The sequence below is a fragment of the Aethalodelphis obliquidens genome, unplaced genomic scaffold (genome assembly GCF_003676395.1).
Source record: "Aethalodelphis obliquidens isolate GAN/ISIS:26980383/991018 unplaced genomic scaffold, ASM367639v1 scaffold56, whole genome shotgun sequence".
NCBI lineage: Eukaryota > Metazoa > Chordata > Mammalia > Artiodactyla > Delphinidae > Aethalodelphis > Aethalodelphis obliquidens.
The window spans coordinates 9,283,861-9,302,439 of record NW_020838000.1 but is presented as its reverse complement, the minus strand read 5'-3'; the positions used below and the strand labels follow the sequence as shown (position 1 = coordinate 9,302,439).

Below are 18,579 nucleotides of genomic sequence, written 5' to 3'. Positions count from 1 at the left end.
TGTGTGTGTGTGTGTGTGTGTGTGTGTGTGTGTGTGTGTGTGTGTGTATCTCACATCTTCTTTATCCATTCATCTGTTGATGGACATTTAGGTTGTTTCCATGTCTTGGCTATTGTAAATAGTGCTGCTATAAACATAGGGGTGTATGTATCTTTTCAAATTAGAGTTTTCTCTGGACATATGCCCAGGAGTGGGATTGTAGGATCATGTGGTAACTGTATTTTTAGTTTTTTGAGGAACCTCGCTGCTGTTCTCCATAGTAGCTGTACCAATTTGCATTCCCACCAGCAGTGTAGGAGGGTTCCTTTTTCTCCACACCCTCTCTAGCATTTATTGTTTGTAGACTTTTTGGTGCTGACCATTCTGACTGGTGTGGGGTGGTACCTCACTTTAGTTTTGATTTGCATTTCTTTAATAATTAGCGATGTTGAGCATCTTTTCGTGTGCCTATTTTGGCCACTTATTTTTTATTGTTCTTATTTTCTAAACAGGCAGTTAAGGCTGTAAGCTTTCCTAAGTGTTATTTTTCCAGCAGCTTAATGGTTTTATGGTTCATTTTTGAACAGCTACTGATTTCCGTTTTGATTTTTTTCTCTAACCTAAAAGTTTTTTGGAAATGTGTTTTAGAATTTCTACATGTATAGGATTCTTTTGGTTATGTAAATCTGTCACATTATTTGGCTTGGATGTTTTCTGGGTTGAGAATGTTTCTGAGTGCTCATTTGTGGCCTAATTCAAGATCACTTCTGTGAATATAATAAAGACTAATGCTTGTAGAAGTTTATTCAGATGCTCTTATCCCTAGTTTTCTGTCCTTGATTTGATGATTTCTGAGAATAGTATAAAAGTCTTTCCATGATTACTGCTTTGTCAGTCAAATATACTGGTATTCAAAGTCATGAAAAGTTTTGCAAAAAATTAAAAAAAAAACATTTATAACTATAAAGTTCAGCCCAGCCATGGTGCCTGTCTTATCCTAAGGAAGTGAAGAGTCACCTCCATAGATGGGGCTATATCTAACAGATGATAACAACCTAAGGACTTGATGTCGCAAAGATATGGTTCCTTATTTTAAAACAAAGAACCTGTTCTAGGCACTCTTAGGAATATCTGTAACCTCACAGAATACTCAGAGGTGTACTCAAATAAAATTTTCTGCATAATTTATAATAATGAAAAATCAGAAGTAAAAATCCAATAGTAACTGCTAAATAAATGAAGACATATTATGTGGGCTTTAAAAATCATGTTCTTGGGCTTCCCTGGTGGTGCGGTGGTGAAGAATCCACCTGCCAATGTGGGGGACATGGGTTTGGTCCCTGGTCTGGGAAGATACCACATTGCCGCAGAGCAACTAAGCCCGTGTGCCACAACTACTGAGCCTGCGCTCTAGAGCCTGCGAGCCACAACTACGGAGCCCATGAGCCACAACTACTGAAGCCTGCACGCCTAGAGCCCATGCTCCACAACAAGAGAAGCCACCGCAATGAGAAGCCTGCACACTGCAATGAAGAGTAGCCCCCGCACGCCTCAACTAGAGAAAGCCTGCGTGCAGCAACAAAGACCCAACACAGCCAAAAATAAATATAAATAAAGTAAACAAATTTAGAAAAAAAATCATGTTCTTCAAAAGACTATTTAAGATTATGAGATTATGGGGGAGATTATTACTGTTAATTTAATAAACCAGGGTATAAAATAGTATATGTTATTATTGCTTTTTGAGAAAAACAATATATGTGCATTAGATATATGTATAGAATAAAAACAGTATCTCTTGAATGATGATACAATTTCATTTTATTCTCTATATTTGACTATTTTTTCAAATTTTTTACAATGGTGATTTATCTAATAATAAAACGTATGCCTTTAGAAGCATCTCTCACCACATTATTTCTCTCGTCTAGAATGTATATAACCCAAAATCAGATGAGTGCTAAAATTTTATATTGAAATATCTAATTGTAAAGGCAGAAGTACATTAAATGATTATGGCAGATTTAATCTAAAATATACTCGATGAAGTTTAAAATAGTATCAAGTGGACAAAGTAGAAAGACGGATACATTTTGTGTTGGAGAGAACAAGGGGGGATTAGGTATTCTAATCTGCTGCTGGTAGCAGTGGTCGGCAGCTTGTGATGGGCAATTTAGCAATGCGTGTTAACATTCTGAATATTTATATTCTTTGATTCAGAAAGTTCTCTGCTATGAATTAATTCTGCAGCAATTTTTTTAAAAAGTACTGAAGGACTTCACCGAGTACTGTTTATAATAGTGAAAAAATTGGAAGAAGAAAATCCTTATATCCATCAGTATGGAAGTAGCCAAATAAATTGTGTTATATCCAAACAAGGGAATTATTATACAAGCCTTAAAAAGAAAGGGGCGATTTATGGATAATGGCACGAAAAATGTCAAAGACACTTTTTTTTTTTTTTTTTTTTTTTTTTTGCGGTACGCAGGCCTCTCACTGCTGCGGCCTCTCCCGTTGGGGAGCACAGGCTCCGGACGCGCAGGCTCAGCGGCCATGGCTCACGGGGCCAGCCGCTCCGTGGCACGTGGGATCCTCCCGGACCAGGGCACGAACCTGCGCCCCCTGCATCGGCAGGTGGACTCTCAACCACTGTGCCACCAGGGAAGCCCAAAGACACATTTTTAAGTGAATGAAACAAGTTGCAAATACTATGTATAGTATGATCCCATTTTCTGTAAAGAATGAGATGTGTGTGTACACATTTACACACATTTACATACATTAAAATTTTTTTGGAGAAGTACACATGAAATAGTTAACCTACCTGTGAACAAAGATCAGACCTGGGTGATGTCACTTCATGTATTATAATTTTGGATTTTTACATTAAACAGGAATTCCTTTAAGCAAATTTTGATAAAAATACATTTTAAAAGGTAAAAGATGCTATCACTGTAATCAGATACTACTTTTTAAAAAATAAATTTATTTATTTACTTTTGGCTGTGTTGGGTCTTCGTTGCTGCGAGTGGGCTTTCTCTAGTTGTGGAGAGCAGGGGCTACTCTTCGTTGCGGTGCGCGGGCTTCTCATTGCAGTGGCTTCTCTTGTTTCAGAGCACGGTCTCTAGGCATGCGGGCTTCAGTAGTTACAGCATGCAGGCTCAGTAGTTGTGGCTCACGGGCTCTAGAGCACAGGCTCAGTAGTTGTGGCACACGGGCTTAGTTGCTCCGCGGCATGCGGGATCTTCCCGGACCAGGGCCTGAACCCGGGTGCCCTGCATTAGCAGGCAGATTCTCAACCCCTGTGCCACCAGGGAAACCCTCAGATACTGTTTTTGCACTGATATTTCCTTTCTGTGTTTGGTGGTATGCCCAGCAGTATAATAAGCATGTGAAATAGAATGACTGCCCTGGAGGAGCTTGCCCACAGATTCTCTTTTTCACAGGTATCCAGCGTTCATATAATTATTTTTAATGGGTAGTAATATGATATTTAATTTGCTAGAAGTCCAATAATTACAATTTAGTAATTTCTTTTTTTAATTTTAAAAACTGAGGTATAATTGGCATATAACGTGTTAGTTTCAGGTGTACAACATAATGATTCGGTATTCATATACATTGCAAAATAATCATCATAAGTCTAGCTCACATTTGCCACCATATGTAACAATTTAGTCATTTCTTACTTCAGTGAACTAGTGCTAATTTCATGGATGTTTATCTTTTGTGGGTCAGGTAATTCCAAGGTGGATATTTAACTTGTCTGAGAAAGGAATTGTATGGGTAAAATTATTATTAGCGCAGACTTTAAAAAACTCCATAGGAGTTGCTGCTAAACATAATAAAACTTATACTGTTTGCACCATTGTTTTTTTCATAGTAGACTTAGAAATAAGTCTTAGAAGAACTTGTTATTTATAATGGGTCACAAGTATCATGTAAAGTTAAAAAGATCAGTGCAAATGTTTAAATTTTTAGCTGATGTTTCATTCATTTAATGTGCCTGATGAACTTTAAAATACCTTTTGGGGACTTCCCTGGTGGTCCAGTGGCTAAGACTCCATGCTCCCAATGCAGGGGACCCAGGCTCCATCCCTGGTCAGGGAACTACATCCCACATGGCAAAACTAAGAGTTCCCATGCTGCAACGAAAGATCCTGCAGATGGCATGCCGGCGCAGCCAAATAAATAAATAAATATTTTTTTAAAAAGTAGCTTTTAGGGCTTCCCTGGTGGCGCAGCGGTTGAGTCCACCTGCCGATGCAGGGGACATGGGTTCGTGCCCCGTTCCGGGAAGATCCCACGTGCCGCGGAGCGGCTGGGCCTGTGAGCCATGGCCGCTGAGCCTGCGCATCCGGAGCCTGTGCACCGCAATGGGAGAGGTCACAGCAGTGGGAGGCCCGCGTACCGCAAAAAAAAAAAAAAAATATATATATATATATATATATATATATATATATATATCCTTCCAGCTTCCCATTCACATGCAGGGAAAGGCTGCCCTGCTCCAGTGCTGCGCCTGAGCCTGAGGGCATCACCCTCACCCACTGCAGCTCTTGCTGCCACGCTTTCCCCACTGTCTCCAGGATCTTCCTTCCATCCCTCTGGATCCAGCCCCACACCTCGCCACCTCTGTCATAATATTGGCGCCTCTTTTTTTGTTTTTTGTTTTTGCGGTACGCGGGCCTCTCACTGTTGTGGCCTCTCCCGTTGCGGAGCACAGGCTCCGGACGCGCAGGCTCAGCGGCCATGGCTCACGGGCCCAGCCGCTCCGCGGCACGTGGGATCTTCCCGGACCGGGACACGAACCCGTGTCCCCTGCGTCGGCAGGCGGACTCTCAACCACTGCGCCACCTGGAAAGCCCTATTTGCGCTTTTTGATGCCTCTTCTCTTTTTGCTCCTTTTTACTACAAAACACACTGAATGGGAGGCTGGTGCCCACTGTCTCCTGGCCTCTCCCAGCTGATTTTTGTTTCCACACCCTACCAAGCAACTTCTTTCTTCTGTGCTGCCCTCGATCTTTATGTTGCAAAATCCAAAGGTCTCCTGTTCATTATTTCTCGTTTTGGCCTTTCCACAACGCTGATGCTGCTGACTGTGCCCTTCGAGACAATTTTTTACCTCTGGTCATTCTCACATTATCCATCATAATTCTTCTCCTGCCTTGATAGCTAGTTCTTCCCGGCTGGCTTTGCTGTTGCTTTCCCTTCTTTGTCTGGCCTCTGCCCTCCGGTCTGCACTCTCCCCTGTGGATGTTCCCCCCTTGGAGAGCTCTCACAGCAGCAGGTATTGCTTCTACACTGAAGTCTTTCTTAGTACAGTCCCATCCCTGATAGGTTCCCACTTGCCTGGCTACCAATACCATAGCCACCTGTGTTCAGAACTTTTCATTTAGATGTTCCACTATAATGTCCTTTCCAACTTGAGGACCTGTGATTCTTTGGGTGAAAAGAATCATCTTCTTCATAAAACTAGTTCGTTCATGAAAATTCTTTGTTTCAACAAAGCACTATCATTATTCTGCTCTCTGTAAATGGTACCACCTTTACTAGCGATTCAGCTGAAAAGTCTAGCAGTCTCTTAAATCAGCCCACCCCGTTATCCTTTATGGGGTCGTGAGCTGATTGATGGCAGTTCCCCCGCACAGAGCCAGTACCCTGGTCTGTCTCACCTTGCCCGGCCTCCCAACAGTAATTCCTATTCAGGGTCATCACCATCCGATGACACTTCCTAGACACCCCTGTAGTCAAGCTGCTCGTCATCAAGCGGTCCCTTCTTCGTGGGATGCTAGTTTTAGCTCCTGGCCCTGACTCTCAGGACCCTTGGGAGTTTGCCCCTCTCCCGGTCTCCCACTTGATGTTGGATGGGCCACGTTCTCTCATTCAGGCCTCAGCCTCACTGCCATCCTGTTAGGACTGTCTGCGTCGTGCCATCCCAGGTCCTGCCTAGCTGTCGGGGACCACCAGCATCTCTGTGAATCTAGGTCCAAAGTCAGTACCCCGCAGTTGAATCAAATATTGTTCATTTTCCCTCTAGGTGGATAAATAAGCAGCCCCCTGGGCATAAACCTCACCTTCCCTTTTTCTGAAGCCTTTCCATTTTCTACCATTTCTGAAAACACATTTGAGTCATAGTTTCCCAACTGTACTATATATAAGCTTCTTGAGGGTAGGAATAGACCTCATCCCCTCCTCTGTCCTCTCTGGTGACTGCTTTTATACAGAGGGAAATTTCAGTCACTACTTACTTATTGACTAATTGTTGGGCGTCACAGTTTGAATACTTAAGATTTCAAATAATCCAATCATCTATATTCAGTGAAATACCAAAAGTTTCTGTTAGTAACATATGCCAGGGCCTAACATTCTCGGAATTAAAAAAAATGTTTTCTAGATGAAATACTTGCTATCAGAGTGTCTGCCCGCTTGTTTCAGTGGAGAACCTGCCCCTTTTCTTAGGGTCACCTTCTAACATTTACAACAGAAAACCATCTCGGGCTGGAAGGTGCTGGAGTTGGAGAAGGCTGATGCCAGAAGGGGCCTTAGAGAGCATCTTGGCAGGACTTTCTCTTTTCACAATCGAAGCCAACAGAAACTTCGGGACAGCTGATACCACCAGCAAATGTCGAGGCTGGGACTAGAGGCTGGTGTTCTTAGATCCAGAGACCTCTCCACTGCACATTTCTGTATGTTCCAATCACTCCTTTAGTCACTCAGCACATCCTTAGTGAGGGCCTACTGTGTGTCAGTCCCTGCTAAGCTATGAAATGTGACTAAGAATAAGACGCAGTCTCTGCCCTCAGAGAGCACAGTCTACCCGAGGAGACAGATGACTCAATGTCAAGTGGAAATGCGGTGGAACGCGAGGTGGAAGAAACATTTTTTGGTCTGTGTTGTTTTAATATGGTCAGGATTTGAGGAAGCTTAATGCTGAGGGAAAGTGCCAATGGCAGGGGAAAGCCTGAATGTTTGGTGGCAGGGTAACTGGTACAGTGGTGTCCCTTTGAAGGTGTGTGAAGGGAACAGGGTCCAGAGCACAGGTGGGGGCAAAGCCTCAGAGCAGAGAGGGTGGCACTTCCAACCAGACTGGAGTCAGAGGAGAATGGGAGCTGGGGATGCGTGCCCATCAGGTGCCCCGGCCTTTGGCTGAGAGGAGGGGAGGGCAGTAGGGAGGAGAAGGAAGAACAGGTGAAGCCCCCTGAGCAAGTGCCAGTCCTGACCTGCTCAGGCATGTCGGGGGCAGTCATCTAAAGCCCAGGAAGGGAAGAGGTGGGGAAGGGCAAAGGCCTGAGGCAGCCCTCACGGCTGCCCCGCAGAGGCCCACCACTAGGTGGGTACGGGGTTTGCTAGGCAGGAGTCGAGCCCTCTGATGCTGCCGTGTCCAGGTGCCCAGGGTCCGCTCCTGCTGGGAGGAAACTCAGATGATGGGCGTGGTGAACGGTGGTTCTGTAGGGATGATCCGACATCTGTGTGGGTCCTGGGCGGTCCTGGGACGATGCTGGAGACAGACAAGAGTGGTGCCCACAAAGGAGACATTTTCCTTTCGTGGCAGTTGATGTAGAAGGCGTAGAAAGTCAGCTGAAGGAATGGAAGGGAAAGGATGTTAGAGGAGAGACTATAGGACTTCCCTGGTGGTGCAGTGGTTGAGAATCCGCCTGCCAATGCAAGGGACACGGGTTCAAGCCCTGGTCCAGGAAGATCCCACATGCTGCGGAGCAACTAAGCCCGCCCCACTCGCCGCAACTAGAGAAAGCCCACATGCAGCAGCAAAGACCCACCACAGCCCAAAATAAATAACACAAAAAAAAGATTTATTTTGAACGGTATGGTCAGTTAATTTAGACTTGAAGTGCAGCGATAGGCCAGCAGAGACATACTTGTGAGGAGGGCGGGTCAGGGCGCGGCATCTCCATCCCTGAGTGAGGGCGGACCCCAGCTGCTCACTGGGGACCCAGTGTTAGGTCCTCTGGGTGCTCATCGCAATCACAAGCACAAAGATCCACCTAGGATCTTTCTTCCCCGGACCTTTCACGTTTGACTCTTATGCTATTACAGTTCTTCTGTATGAATAATTCAGAGTCAATTGACTTTAATAACCTAGCTATAAGTAACTAGTGAAGAGAATTAAAGGCATGGATCTCCTCAGTGATATTTTCATAACCCTCACCCTGCCCTGTGGCGGTGCCCACTACTGATCAAACTCGATATTGTGAAGTTTTATGCAAAGAAATGCAATGGTGAAGAGAGCAAAAGCAATTAAAACTGCTTGGAAAAATAAAACCAAGAACAGCTGACATGGAAGGGAATTACTGGGGACCTTTCTAAGCTGAAGAAATAGTGAATAAGAGATTTGAAAAGCAATGCCTCGAAGTATTAAAATCTCCCTCTTCTTGATTCCTAAAGATAATTGGATCTAGTAGTAAAAAGTAAAGAATATATGTGTGTACGATCACACACGTACACATTTGTATGTACACACATATTTAAGTATTTGAGGCAATATATCTTACCGAACTTTGAAAAAAAGGAACAGGCCATCCTAATCATGAAGATGAAAAAAACAGCTTATCTCGAGAGAAGAGTAAGTTGTGTTTTATTAGTTCATGAATAGATAATAAAATCAGAGAATAAAATGGCAGGTTCAAAGCCTGTGCCAGCAACCTCTATGTACCTGGATACAGCCTGTCTGACTCTATGTTAAAGTTATTTTTTTACTAATCATTTACTTGACCTTTTGACTGAATTCTTTAAAAGTGGAGAGCAGTCTTATTGAACTCTGTCTCCAGCAGGTACTCAAAAAAGTAATCAGATGAACCTGGGCACTGGGGCTCCAAAGCCCACATAATATACAGGGCAGGGGACGTGTTACTCATTTTTATATTCCTGATGCCTAGCACTGTGCGGAAACATTGTAGTCAGTCAATGAAAGTGTTTGACGGAAAGAACAAAAAAGTTACAATATTTAAGTTTACCCATATGTAGTGAATGAATTTTTTAACTACATAAATTGCCAGAAATCTATGTATCTCTTAAGTATTTTTAAATTATGTTTAAGATAGTGAAAAGAAACAATGAATTTAAAGAGCATTGTTTCTACAAATACTGAGAGCCCTGCAGTGGGATCAAGAAGAGTCACGTCGGGGCTTCCCTGGTGGCGCAGTGGTTGAGAGTCCGCCTGCCGATGCAGGGGACATGGGTTCGTGTCCCGGTCCGGGAAGATCCCACATGCTGCGGAGCGGGTGGGCCTGTGAGCCATGGCCGCTGAGCCTGCGCGTCCGGAGCCTGTGCTCCGCAACGGGAGAGGCCACAACAGTGAGAGGCCCGCGTACCGCAAAAAAAAAAAAAAAAAAAAAGAAGAGTCACGTGGGAGTGAGAAGAGGCCCCACCCAGCTGCTGTTTCTGCTGCTGTCACTGCTGTCTGTGACCTGGGCCCGAATGAGTTTCATATACTCATCACTCAGTACATTTTTACTCAGGGTCTGCTAAGTTTCTGCCCCTGTGCTGGACACTTGGGCACAATGTCTAGCACTTAGCTTACTCTCAAGGAGCTTAGAGTCTAGTGGAAGAGACAGACATTCATCATGTAATGAGACAATAAATATAAAATTGTGATGATGACAGGTGTTGGACAGGCAAGGTCCATGGCACTGAGAGAACATATAATAAGAGAATGGGACTTAATTCTGGAGATCCAAGAAGTGACCACTGTTTTGAAATCTGAAGACTCTCTAGGAGTTAAACTAAGCAGAGAGGGGAGGAGAGGGGAAGAGCTTTCTAGGCCAATGGAACAGCGAAGGCAAAGCCCAGCGGATGATGGAGGTTGAGGGTATCAGAGAGGGTGGTAGGGAGGGTGAGACTGGACACCTGCAGAGCCTGTGGGCCTCTTTAAGGAGGCTTATCTCTATCCAGAGAGGGAAGGGAAGTGTCAAAGAGTTTTGAGTAGGCGGTGTCAAGACCACATCCCACAGCTGCAGTGGACAGTGGGCTAGAGGGCAGGACTGGGTGACAGTGGCAGGCTGGGAGGCCGTCATGTCCAGAGACATAGTAATGGTGTGGAGAGGAAGGAAGCAGATGGGTCGGAGCGGGATTTAGGAGGCGACATGGACAGGAAGAACAGGAGGAAGTGTGGATGGCTCCGAGATGCTCCTGAGCTTCTGACCTGAGGAGGTGAAACGCCCGCTGAGGAGGGAGCATCGCTGGAGGACCAGCTGGGTCCAGTTTGCCACATGCTGAGCTTGAGGTGCCTGTGAGACCACCAAGAAGAAATGTCTGGGAAGCAGCTGGACCTGCATGTCAGCAGCTGGACCTGCACGTCCAGACTGTCGTCACCCGAAGGCCGTGGTCCCCCCCGCCAGCCCTGAGTTCCCACAGGACTTTGTGCCTCTTGCGGCTGCCATTAAGAGTTCCTGTTTGGGGTCAGCCTTATATTGTTTACTAAGTGAAATCTAAGTCCGAAAGTCCTTGCCCCGTAGCACTAAGATTTAATAACCTGTGAAAATGCAGTTGTGTCTCTCTTTGCATAATAGATGCGTATTGAATAATGTTAGCAATTGTCCTCACGAGGCTCTGAGCGCGTGGAGAGGGAAAGGGCTGAGGTCTGCAGTGGGGCACTTGGCGTTGCTCCAGAGGCCCCTGCTTCTGTCCGGGTCCAGTTCCAGTGCTGGCCCTTCTCTGATTTCAGTTTCTCACGTGGGGAGATCAGCTCACGTGGAGGAAAGGGCGCTTGCTTCAGGAGGTCTGGCTTGTCTGGGGGACGGCGGGGCGGGGGGTGGGCCGTGCGTCATGGAGCATCTCAACCTGGGCTCTGAGAGTGCTCCCTGCCTCCAGAAGGTCTCAAAGGACAAAACAGGCTCTTCTCCCGAGCCTCAGATTACACTGAATGAACACACAGACCTTTCACGGGGCCTGTCGGAGGTGGGCTCATCAGGGGGTCCTGGTGGCTCTCCCTTAGTAACGAGGGGAGATGGAGGCTGGGATTCAGTCCCTCCCTCACTCCATCAAGGCGTCGCGCTCAGTGAAGAAGCACTCAGATTTCAGCCCCTTGTGCTCTTAGGTAGTGCATTCGGCTGCTCTGCAGTATCCAGTGTGTAGCTTCCTGGGAGCTTTCATTGTAATAGTTTTGGACCCCTGTGAAGATCAAGCTCCCAGGTCACAGAGTCCAGAGGATGTGGCTCTCTGGACCGTTCACACTGGCAGAAGAGTCCTAGAGGCCTGGGTAGGGTGGGGTTTGTCAGAGGGGCTTCTCGGCTGTGCGTTGCTCAGACACAGTCAACGCTCTGGAGTCCGTGGAGCTTCTCCCAGGTGCCAGGGGTAGGGGTGGCTGGAGGACGTGCCCGTAACTGAGCGGCTGGAGACTGGTTGGTCAGACGTCTGGGGTGACTGATGGGGAAAAGGAAGCCATTGAACTGAGGTGCTCTCAGCGGATGGGGCAAGTTCTTCCAGGCACCGTGCCCCGCCTGGGGGCAGCTGGCCTCTTCCAAACCCCGCTCGCCAGCGGGAAAGCCACTGCCAGTCCCTCGGAAGGCCTGGCTCTCCTCCCCCCGGGGCTGGTGTGGCTCGGGTGGGCTCGAGCAGCCGTACCTGACAGTGCATTGAGGCCCATCTTAGGATGAGCTCGTTGGAGAGGGCAGATGGAATCTTGCCATCCAGGTGGCTGCCTCGGAGAACCAAGTGGAGAAGGGGCAACATGGACCTCTCCAAGGGCTGTGGGGGAACTGGGGGTGGCTGTGAAAGAGGCCACAGTCAGATCGCAGTTGTGTTAGTCCGGGTTCCCCAGAGAAACAGGACCAATAGGGTGTGTGTGTGTGTGTGTGTGTGAGAGAGAGACAGAGAGAGAGAGAGAGAGAGGGAGAGGGAGAGGGAGGGGGAGGGGGGGAGGGGGAGGGGGGAGAGGGGGAGAGGGGGAGGGAGAGGGAGAGAATGAGAATGAGAATGAGAATGAGAGGTGGATTTTAAGGAACTGGCTTGAGCAATTGTCGGGCTGGCCTGTCTGAAATCCGTAGAGCCAGCCAGCAGCAGGCTGGAGATTCAGGAAGACTTGATGTTGCAGTCTTGGGTCTGAGGTCAGATTTTCCTTGCTGCCATCTGGATGCAGAATTCCTTGTTCTCAGGAAACCTGTCTTTGCTTTTAAGACCTCAGCCGACTGGATGAGGCCCGTCCACATTGTGAGGGCTAATCAGCTCTACTTAAAGTCAACTGACTGTAAATACTAATCACATCTACACTAGTGTTTGACAAAACTTGTTCTACCCAACTTAGCACATAAATTAACCGTCACCACAATGCTCAGGGAATGCTGTCATCTCTCAAAGGAAGGAAGGTCGTTAGGTAACCGTTTCCCCTTCGACAGAGAGTGGGAAGGTGGAGGAGAGGAAGTACTGTCCTTATTTGTGGGGTTTATTTATTTCAGCCTTTAGCTCCTTCTTTTTTTTTTTTTAATTTTTATTAATTAATTAATTAATTTTTTTATTTTTGGCTGTGTTGGGTCTTTGTTTCTGAGCGAGGGCTTTCTCTAGTTGCGGTGAGCGGGGGCCACTCTTCATCGCGGTGCGCGGGCCTCTCACTATCGCGGTCTCTCTTGTTGAGGAGCACAGGCTCCAGACGCGCAGGCTCAGTAGCTGTGGCTCACGGGCCCAGTTGCTCCGTGGCATGTGGGATCTTCCCAGACCAGGGCTCGAACCCGTGTCCGCTGCATCGGCAGGTGGACTCTCAACCACTGCGCCACCAGGGAAGCCCTTTAGCTCCTCCTTGAACTCTGTCTTCCATTGGCCCCCACTACGGTGCTATTTGGGGGGCTGACTTATCATAGATCACTTCCTTCTAAAATGGTTACTGTCACTGGTACCAGGCAGAGTCTCAGCCTCTTGGTTCTTGATGGGCCCATCTATAATAGAGGGAAGCACCTTAAGGGTAGCATCTGTGCTTGGGCATCATGGTAGCCCTGTGGTGTCTGGTGTCTTGGTGCCCAGCCTCATACAGGATGGACAACATTTATTCAAAAAGGTTTCATGTCTTCCAAGCTCGAGGCACTGTACTAGGTATTAGAATAGCCATCGAATATGTATTTATTGAGCGAATTATTTCACATCACTTTATGCTATGATTCGTATTTCCTTTTTTCCCTGATTAGAGGGGAATGACTTCAAACTAGTGTATCATAGAACACCGTCCTGTTAGTCCTTTCTCCTGGGCTGGCACTTGTGTTTCCTGAGATCACCTTTCTACCTAAGCTCTCACTGTTTCTCCCCCAGCCTTCACTCCGGCCACGCAAACTAGGTGCCCTTCATGGGCATCCCGAGACCCTTTCCACTCTTACGGTGTTCCTTTCACCTGAAATGTCCTTTCTTGCCAGTTCCTTCCAGTTTTACCCATTCAGATCCATTATCCAATAGACGTGAGCTCAGGAGCCTCCCTGTATTCAGAGCATCACGGCCCCTTTGTAGACCTCTCTTCCCATACTTAGCACCTAGGTATTTCTTCCAGCCTCTGTGTTGAAAGCTGTGTCTCATTCCGTATTATACATCGTATCCCTGCCCAGTACCTGGCGCTCTGCAGGCTTGAATGAAGCAGGTCACGGCGGCCCCCAGCAGCCCTTGTGTTTTGTTTGACACGTGTTAGGAATCTGTTCAGCCAGTGCATGATTATTTTGAGCTGATCATCCAGTTCCTGGACGATCTCAGACATTGCTTTTCTTCTCGTATTTGGAATGTAGTCAGAGGACAGAAGAAGGAATGAAGAGCCTACGTTTTTTATTGCTGCTAAGAGGGTAGTTAACCAGAAACAGCCACACTCATTTGAAGGTTTAAAATGAATGGCTGCAAGACAGCTTGAAAACGATTTCTGACTTCTTTATCCGGGGGCCTCACTTCCATCAACTCGCACAAATTAGTTAATGATGCTTTGCCGCGGCAGCCGGCGACAGCAAGCTGAAGCTTCATTTTTCTTATGACTCACGCTTAGTTGCCACTTGGAAACTCTCAGTCTGGTGAGATGAGAGGAGAGAGAAGGGAGAGGGTCTGATGGGCCATAGAGAAGGGGGGTGGGCAGAGGCCTGCCTTCCTTTCTTTGCAGTTCAGTGCTTTAGGTCCAGCCTAGATATCACCACCAAAGGGAGGAAAACGTCCTCACTGTGGAGAAGACAGCCGCGAGGTTCTCAGGGAGGTGACGATGTGAGGACAGCCTTCCAAGCCCATTAGTTTTCTCAGCACAGAGGCATTGGTGTGCCCAGATGCCAGACAACATCGTGTCAGTGCAACAAGCCCAGAATCCTAGCAACATTTTTAAATGTTGGAAACTTATTGAAAATGACTCTTTTCACATTAGGAGGTTTCGTTGGCAGCGAAGAAAGCAGATTGTGCCCTTTGCCGAAACACAGGAAAACCCGTGTCTAATTTTCTTTTGGTCAGCCCTTGCTGTTCTGTTAGAACTTTCAGCTGATGCAAGGATGCTTGCCCAGAGAGAATAACTGTCAGGAAAATGCAATTCTCAGGAACGATGAAGTCTCGTTTTTGGAATGTTTACTTTTTCACAGCATCAGCAATTTGTTTTTGTTGTTGCCTTGTTTACTTTTGGCTGGCATGCCTCCGGACCATTATAAGCCCAAATAGGAATTTATAAATTTGACTGATATTTCAGAATCACCTGATTATGTGATTTATAAACTATAGGGCACACGAGCCACGTTCATTTTGTGATTAAAAGGCTCAGTTAAGTCTGAGGCATGAACTCCTGTTTCTCTTAGTTTGTGTGTGTGTGTATATGTGTGTATATATATATATATATATATATATATATATATAACCCTCCTCCCAGGGGGTTTCGCACAGATGAACTCTACTTGACATTTGGTTTGGACGACAACTTTGAAAAAGTAAACTTTATCAAACCCATCTGAACTACAGTTGTCATGATTTGTATTTGCTGGAAATACATTTATTTAAATAATATAATATTGATAATATACAGATCAAGTAGCAAAGATGAAAATAGCATGCTTCCCCCACCCCCAGTTTACTTTCCATTTTAATTTAAGCAAATTTTGTATCAGTTAGTGTTTTAAAAAATAATATACTTTGAAATTTTATATTGAGTGTTTGGAAAAAGAAAGCCAACCATAATCTTATGATTAAAATTGTGACTCCATCCTCATTTTCACTGTCTATGAGAAATGAGTAGTTTCAGTATTAGTGGGGCATTATCTGGAATTTAAAAGAGTAAGGGAAAAAAATTAAAAAGAAATAAAAGAGTAAGGAAGTTTCCTACGAGTTTGGTTATTTGGTTCAGACGTAGGTACAGCTTCTGAAAGATTTATATTTTGTTTGCAGCATGGCCAGAGATCACACCTGAAGGTTAATTTCGTTGTTAACTTTTACAGCTTAGAGGTTCTCTTTCCTGAGTAGAAGAGTAATTGCCATCTACGTTATTTCCCAGTGCTTTTCATACACGAAATATGTGATGAATCGCATCTTGAATTGAGTTTGTGGAAGTTATTCTTAGCAAGGACTTTTGCTTGCTGAGTTTTGTTGGACAGTACGTATGTGTAACCCTGTGAATTGCCATGTGTGAATTTTCCGTCACAGAAATTTAGTATCGCACTATAGCAGTTTATTCACTTCAGGTGTGTGGTGACATCGTATCTTAAAGCTTCTTTTAGATGTTCTGTTTTCTTCACCCCAAACTATCCTCTTTTATATTTTGCTATAAACGTATGCCACTTCAGATTTGTGAGTAGGCCGGGTACTCATTTCTAAAAATATGTTTTCTCGTTAACAGTTTCAAGGAGGAACATCTGAGGCAGAGAATGCATTTGCTTCATGTTCATTAGAAAGTTCCAGCACCTGGAAGGTGCTCCGGGAATCCCTGTGGATTCAGGGGGCTATACCACATGCTAGATCTCTCCCCAGACTGTAAAATTAAGACCCGGTCTCCATCGGTGCCTTTCTGTCTTCATCCAGCCTCTGACCTCTTTTTCATTTTACCAGTTGATTTAGGCTTTTGCAAGTTTTTAGGAAACATTATTATCCCCCTGAGAATGCTGTGAGTGCTTCCGAGATACGGTGTTCAGAGGGCTCTCTGTTCTCATTTCCTTTTCCTACTTTGGGGTAGATGTGTCTTTGGTGGATGGGATGATGTTTGTTACCATAAAGGCAGCAGTTGGGATCTACCGTATTTATCAAAACCCAGGAATGTGGCCCAAAGTCAAGACAGAAATGCACACTTCTGGGCAGAGGGTTTTCAGGCATCTTGAAGTGAAGAGCAGGTGTTGGAAGCGGGGCCTGGGGCAGGGTGGTCGGACCTGCCTGGTGTAAGTTAGCGTCTGGTGTCTGTTGGTTGTGTCTTGTTTTTCCCTGTTACCTGTGAGCCCCTTGGCGCAGGGAGAAGTGACTTCCTTTATCCACAGGGTTGATGCCCCCGCTCCATTGACAAACTTTCTCCTCTTTCCTTTCCTCAAAGGAGAGAAGCTACTCCACAGCTGCATATTCTCTTACCAGAAAATCAAAAAGAAAAAAAGAAAGAAAAGAAGAAAGCCATCGTGGAGGTTTCTAAAAATGAAATCCATTCTTCCTTATTCTATGACAAAAATAAACTTAATCTGTGAATATATTTTTAGTTCGATAGAACTCTATCTTCACCCGTTTCTACATTTCTGTATTCTGTGTAGATACTAATCTGATAACCTATCATTAGTGGGCCTTTGGGTTGTTTTTCCGTAGCAGCAGCATTTTTTTTATGTCATTAAATGTTTTGTATTAATTTAAAGATGATCTAAAGCATATATTAAAGAACATTTTGAAAAACCATCCCTCCAGGTCTCAGCCCTCCCACACAGCTATTTTCACTCTTGCATATTGCCTTCCAGGTGTGCACGTATCTATGTACCAACAGAGATGTTGTTAAAGGATGCTTTCTGTTTTGTTCAGGGTTTGACTTGTCATGATCCAGTCTCTAATCTACCTACTGTCATTAGGATTTACAAAGGCCCAACCACATTAAAAAGAACGTCTATGATTTGCAGCCATGGTTCAAAGCAGAGCTAAGTGACTCCTGTGAGAATAAAATGGTCCATGTGGGATAAGAGCTTCAGCATCTGTAGACTATGCTCTAACCAAACGAGTTGACCAGAATTGTCCACTACGGGCCGCTCCTTTTATAATGCTAGTAAGGACTAAACTGCAGTGATTTTAATAAGGACAGAGAAATTCTCATTGTACAGACTTTTTCTACTTTATCCAGAAAAGTATTCTAAAGCATTTATAAGATATCATTTGAGCAAATTCTTATTCCTTAATTATCAGGAAACATGTCTAAGGCTTCTGCTGCATTTTGGAGTCACAAATTCAAATGCAACGATTTTGTACTTCCTTGTAGGTCGGCAGCACTCTCCATTTTTTTCTGTATGCTATGAAGACACTTAGTCAAAATGTGAAAGCTATTTATTTCCAGCGATTTAGGTAAATTGTTATTTACAACCAAGACAGGAAATGGGATAATTCTATGGTTTCTGCCAAAAGCCATTTTATTATTTCTCTTCATACCTAAATGTGTGGAGGGTTATTTCTTTTCTAATATGTAAAGCTTAAATGATAAGGCCCTATTGACAGGTGTTGAGACTTGTTTTTAAAAGAAATGAGGAATTGTATAAGCAGCTGATTTTCTTTTAAGATTACAGTTTTTTTAAAGAAGAAATAAAGGTCTAATAATTCTAAGGATAAAAATAACTTACCACTAGCTGTTTTCACTGGCTCTTCCTTTCTATCTCACCTATTGATTTTGCTTAGTAGACATGTAATTGGTTGTAAAGTACTGAAATTTTGGGAAAATAAGGTTTTATTAGATAAATCATTTCCCTGGTTATTTGATTGTAAGCCTTTCTTTCTGGACAGGAGTGTTAGAGATTGCTGTTTCTATGTGAATCTTTTCAGGGTTTACCTCTTTGGATAATCTACTTGGCCTCTGATCTCCACAAATTAGAACATAATGACAATTCATAATTGACATGGAAAGCCAGAAAGGAGAGGGTGTCACCAATAAGGGGAAAAAAAAGAGTTATGATTTAAGAATCAGGCCATCCCTAGCAATTTCAGGGATAAATAGGTTACTTAAAAGAGGCTAAGATGGATTGCTTTCGTGAAGCAGAAGTGCAACTGGGTTCATTCCTAATTTTTAGATGTCGGATTGTCTCTTTTGCAAAGATAACTTTTCATGGAATTTCTTTAGTTTACTTCTCTTCAGTAGAGGATGCGGTAACTGTGGCTGTGCGTATTTTGGTTATTTTAAGGCTCAGGAGTCCTGGGAAGCCTTCTCTGGGTCTGTAGGCTGGGAATGGTGACTCCACCCTGGGTGCCCACAGCTCCCTGGGTGTGCTTCTATATTACCTTCTAATCACGGACTTCTGAATTGTTATTTCTGCTATCTCCACTTGACTGTGAGGTTTTTTAGTACTTCCACTGTAGCTGCCTCATGATGCTTTAATTATTGTTTGTTGAACTGAACTAAGCTAAAAGCCAAAATAAAAAGCATAAAAATATACTTGATGAGTATACTATTCCGTTATTACACACATTGAAACATTGAAGGGTGACCATGAGGGAGACTTT

The 18,579-nt window shown here is 44.7% G+C and overlaps 1 protein-coding gene across 2 annotated transcripts in view; it reads left to right on the top strand.

Annotated features, from left to right (window-relative positions):
* PLCL2 (phospholipase C like 2) overlaps positions 1-18,579 on the top strand; it is a 191,448-nt gene that overhangs the window by 69,867 nt on the left and 103,002 nt on the right. The gene's annotated exons all lie outside the window — the stretch shown is intronic.